Here is a 5,980-nt window from a genome sequence, read left to right as displayed (position 1 = left end):
AAGTATAGTATAAGATGAGGTTATAGCCACAAGAAGAACACGCTCTGGAATTCCCCGAGGTTATTCTCGAGGAAAAGCAGTGTATGAGCAGATCGTCTGTAACTGAACCACCCCACTCGAAGAGTTAGTTAATACGTGACCACGCGACGTGGACGAGAGGCGTTATGTTCTGTCTAGGTGTGAGTTAACCACACTGCTGACCGGCCGGTCGTGACCGAGAAGCTGTGTTCAACAACTGGCTGGAAGGTGGAGATTCGAAATTCTGTGGAGTTTCGTAAGATGCGCACCGCTGATAAGGATAAAACGGTTGTACAGTGCTTCTCGGCTTTTCAACCTAGACCGGCTTCACTGACAGGACGAAATCTCGGTTAGAAAGTACCCACTGTTTAAACCAACCTCATGAAACACTGAAGAGATCAATATCGGGCACATGTTAATTGAATGTTGACCAGACCCACAGATTAGTTATCCAACGCAGAATCACTTAGTAAACGAAAAAGTAATAGTTTGAACGTTTATGTACCTCAGGTACCTACGTCATCTTGAAATCGCCTACACTTAGAAATAATGGCAGTTTATCTGACGATCAGCTGAGCACGAATCCGAAAAACAGGGATCGAAATGTGTGCCCAGGGAATAGAATATGTAGGGTAATTTTCAATACACAGTTGCTTGAAACTTGTAACCACGAAATCTCTAACATGAGAACTGTTCAACATTTTTGACAAATGACATAATGTCGTGCGCAGCAGAATGGGATCAGGAACTTTTCTACCCGAGGCTTGCGCTGGTGTGACATATCTAACGGATTCAAAAGTTGGTTCAAGTGAATTCAACACCTGTAACTTGTCAAATTCAAGAACGCAGTTTGGTAAACAGCATACCCACATTGAAGGATCGTTACAGTTCGTAAATAGACTAAGTGGCCTGATGAGATAGCATAATCTACGGTACATATTGCAGTCTCGTTGTTGTTTACTTATGTAAAAAAAACGGTCTTTTTACCACGCTTAGGTAGTGTGCACAGCATGTCAATCTAAGGTCACCCACAACTATGATCACACGCGGACGCATCCTCGCATGGTATGACAACCGTCGCCTGACAAACCTCTGAAATAGGCGGGCTTATTTTGGCTGTTGGCCTTACAATCATCCAACCAGTACACATTTAACACGCCCAGGTTTACACAGCTGGCACAAAGACAGGCCCGAATTTTAGACAATTTGGTCACGTGCACGAGATGGGAGAACAAAGAGTCGCAAAATGAGCGGTAAAAAAAACTGAAGCAATCAGAGTAGATCTCTTTGGAAGTTGGTGTTCCATGGAGATTCAGTTGAATCCCAGGTAAACCTTCCTTCTGTGATATTCTTCTGAGTCCCATCAAGAAATTATACTTCGATATCTAGAATGTTACACGTGAGATGGACACTGTACAGCACATTCAGTTGAAGAAGGGATGGGATCAGCTAGGATTCAGCTGAGTTCCTCGTTGGCATCAGCTTCCTTTGTAAATGAGTATGTAGCTGGTAACGTACAATTTGTTGTTCATGTAGAACATAAGGTTGATGGAAACTTGGGTACTACTGATGAGCCCCAAGAAGTGTGAAACTGGTCGTCGGCTGCTAAGGACTTTCTGGTATAATGCACAATAAATCGATAGACAGAATATCTACGGAAGTCCCTCATTTTACCCCGTGATTTTGAGGAAGATGTGGTCCCGCTGGTGATCAGTTGTGAGAGTACCCTGACAGTTGTTCTCATAAAGGTCAGAAGCTGAGAAAATAAGCAATATTCCAATACCTTCAGACTGACATGGGGATACATGAAATTGTCACCCATTGTCAAGAGTGGACAGGAATGTAGGTTACCCTTGGACGGACAATCCAGAGTTTGATGCTGCTCGCCTCATCTGTTCCATCTCATGAAAATGTTGTACTGGTAATTTTTGGTCCCGGTCTCCGCCCAACTAAGACCTCGTAGAGTATGGTAGGTCGGGCAGTGAAACATCGGTGCTGAACACTGATGTCATGTTGTCGATGATGATGATGATGACGATGATGATGAGAGTATAGTAGCGTAGTTAGTGTATACGAGTGAAAAGGCCGTTGCTCCAAGAACCCAGTTAGTGACTGCTCAGGAACAGGAATAGAGTAGTGTAAATCCAATTATAATCCGGACACCCAAGAAAAGTGTAACGACGTGCTTTTCTTGGGATGAAATTAGACGAAAATCCCTCACGCACAAACGCCTGTATTTCTGTAATTCCGCAAATTGGTATAAGTGGTTCTGTATTCTTTTCGCGGGGCAAATTTTCCTAAGTGGCTATGAGAATACTGGCATCGCAGAGGTACACGAGCTTGTTTATTTGTTTTAGCTTGATTACTTTCAGGCAAATGCAGGGAGTTACACAACCATATTACCGACAGTCGGCACGATTAGTATGTTGAGCCGAAATTAGAAATATCTTATAGATACTACTGAGTATTGATGCTTCTCCTCTCTCTCTCTCTGAACGATTGTCTTTGATGAAATAAACCATTCTGGAAAGTGACGGGACTTTGTCGCCAAGTTTTTCTGCCATGTGTGGCATGTTGAGATAAACCTAAGCTGTTCATTCTTGAGGTGCGATGCTTTAACCAGAGCCGTAGATTTTATTCCGATGACCAAACAACCCATTTACAACATCCTCCCTGAATGGCATTTTCCCATTAACTCGTTTCCTAACAGTCTTTAAGACTTTGACTTATGGCAGCATAATCTCTGTATTTTCTTCATTATATGGTGTTCTAGCATAAAATGTTCTGTATATTTTTTAAATTTATGGTATAGGTGTCTAGCTGAACATTTTCCCTAGTCCTGTCATACAGTGATTGGACTTTACTTTTTCAGTGAAACGAAGTGGCAAAGGTGTGTTCACTGATCTTTGAATCCTTTCCTTCATCCACTCGACTGATTTTGTGTAGAATACGGTAACTTAGTCTAGTCTGGCTACAAAAATTGGTCGAGAACACACCAAGTAAATTCAGCCTACATGTAAGCCTTTTTCAGTGTTGTCGTTCTTTCGGTAAACATTTCGGTTAGACAGAGGCTGTGCACCGTTAATATAAGTTCTTTGTTGTTTGTAAACAAGAAAGATAGACAACACTGTCAGTGTTTTGAGGGAATGTTCATACTTTTAAAATGAGTCAGTACATCACAGGTAAACACACATACCTGTGCCGAGCTCACATTGCATGAGGAATCCACAGGATTTCCACTAGACCGTGTGAAGGCCAGTTTCCAACCTGACGACTATGCCGTTTTAGTGTCAAATATGAAAGCCGACATACCCATGTATGTATTTTCATTAGTGACGAAATTCCACACATACGCAGTTGTTTTCTCGTGAGGGGAAATATCTGTGATAGTCGGATGGATCAAACGTGACCAACAGTCCTGGTTTGTATCAGGACAGTCCCGCTTCAAACCTCATACTAAACCCCTTCTACACGAACAGTTCCAGAATTAGTGAGTGACACGGTGATGTTGGTCGGGCGCTAGTATCACTGCTGTTTTGTACCGGAGTGAAGCGTGTGAGGGTATAGGCAAATCATTTAGCCACTGGACTGATATCCCGCAGACGTGTACCCAAAACAGCAACGACGGTGTGTTCATGTGGATAGAAAGCGTGCAATCTTACTGGGCAAAAGAGGAAGGGGCTGAGAATTCTTAGCCTCACTCGAATTGCTTGAGTAGCCTGAATGTGAACGTGTTTTTGTTGGAGTCAGTCTGATTGACAGTGACGCTGGGGGTCGGATGCGTACTCTGTCCTAACTGCACTCCTGTCAGCTGTCACCCTAGCCGCAGTTCAATCTCACGAGCTACTAGAGTTGCCGTCAGAACAATCGGCGGGGTCGTTTAATTAGGTCCATTCCGGAGACACAGAGGTATCAGTTCAGTGGTCAAATGACTTGCCTTCAGCTTCACACGGGTTGACCCATCGAGCACGTGCTTTCTCCCCTTGTCCTGCCTCGGACAGCCGCTCAGTAAACAATCCTAATTCACGACCGACGCTTCGGTACCACTCAGTCGCATCGGGAGAACGCAGGTCGACCAGTATAACCGTACAGTTATGTCTTGATTTTTGGTCTTGCTGGCTTCCCTGCTCTCGAGCAAATGTCCTGTGAGTACGACGCTCGGAACGGAAACATTTTGGCCGAATTCCAGTAGTTTGGTTTGCATGATAAGAGTAACAGCAGAACGATTGTTTTCTTGTTCTTGAAAGTGACCCTGCAAATGAAGTCATAACTTTCTCAGTAGATGTCCGCGATAGACATACTGCATAGTAAAGGAATCTTTTTTTACAGTTTCATTAGAATGAATCGTTTCGATTCAGTGGTTGAGCTGAGAAAATTTGATGAGTTATAATTCCCGAAACGTCAAAATACGTGTTGTTTTTCTAGACGTGATGCAGTACTCACAAGTTTGCTGAAAGCGCTTCGGTGGGACTCGAACGGTTTTGCCCTTCTTGGAGTACATTAGGTTGACCCCGAGGTTCTGTCAACCTCGTGCCTTGCATGAACTTTGATGAATATATTCATTGGTATGCAGGAAATTCAACGGAATCCAGCTGAATCTGCAGCTAACCACGATCTTTCCCATTTTTGCTGTATCAGTCGTGGACGCCAAACATGCAACGAGCGACCACGTACAAAGTTTATAAAACAAGATTATGGCGAACAACAATGGACAAGAGCGACGCACTTTTTATGGTTGTGTTTTATGGGTGGGGGTTATAGCTACACGTAGAGTAGCCATACGCTGCTTAGCTGATACTTCTTCTGCATTCAAGGTCTCTCTGCGGATTTCAATCGAAGTCATGCCACCAAAAGCTAGAATCTTGGCTGATCAACATAACAAGATTTGTCGTGAGCTCTTTGAGCCACACATGTACTACTTTCTGTAGGGTTATCGGTGAGCACGAAGGCCATATTGTCACTTAACGCGGGATTCTTGATGAGACTGTAGTGCTATTTCAGTAGGAAGATGCAAGTACACAATGTGTGGGGAGTCCTACCCGTTTTGTTGCTATAAATCTCTGCATAATTGCAGGCAGAGCAACCGGGCGGACTGTGATAGAGAGCTTGAAGTTTACTCCTGCTGATTGCAACGACCCTGGGTCAGTTTAATTTAACATTCACCAAATATTTTGAAGAGATTCCTTGTCATACGCTCACTTTTGAGGGACAGACGCAGACTATCAGGAAGGTCAGCTTCCTGGAAGCAACCATTGAATGCCCGAAATCCACCAAGACTCAGCTCCGCTAGATGTTGACCAGACAGACAACACCACCTCAACATGCAGCGCGTCACAACCTTTTATCGAACCCAGACGGATAGAGTCAGCGCTGATCAAAGTCAGACAACGCCCCGCAATATCCAGCACGTCACAGCCTCGTACCAAAACCAGACCATGTGCGTCAGCATTAAACTAAGTTCAGACAATATCTTTCCAATAAATAGCTTGAGACCGTTGTACCTTTCACACTCGCACGCACTCACGCTGTCGCACTCGCTTGTTTGGAATATAGCTGTTGTGTTCCCTTCTGCGAATCTTGTCTCGGCAACTAAGCACTGGAGCGGGCCAGCTGCAGATACCTCAGATTGGCGAAACAGCGGTATAACACAGACAGGTCTACTTTCTGGAGACTGGATAGTTTGTCTCGAGCTTTACAGTGCAGCATTAGGCATCTTTTGGGACGGCCGTTGCGGGCGTTTCTTACAGGAGTGCGTCTTCCGTGAATAACTTAAATACAGCGTGTCTCTGTTTTTACGGACAAATTTCTTTGCCAAAATAACTTCAGAGTCTGGTTGTTGGTCTGTTCACCGAGCTTGGCAGTTGGATTGCAAACGTTTCATCACCAATCGAGGTGACATCGTCCTTAACCCTGCACTGACAATGTCACCTGGATTGGTGATGAAACGTTTGCAATCCAACTG

Source organism: Opisthorchis viverrini (genome assembly GCF_000715545.1).
Source record: "Opisthorchis viverrini unplaced genomic scaffold opera_v5_168, whole genome shotgun sequence".
Lineage (NCBI taxonomy): Eukaryota > Metazoa > Platyhelminthes > Trematoda > Opisthorchiida > Opisthorchiidae > Opisthorchis > Opisthorchis viverrini.
The sequence above is the reverse complement of the archived record's forward strand: the minus strand, read 5'-3'. Positions refer to the sequence as shown.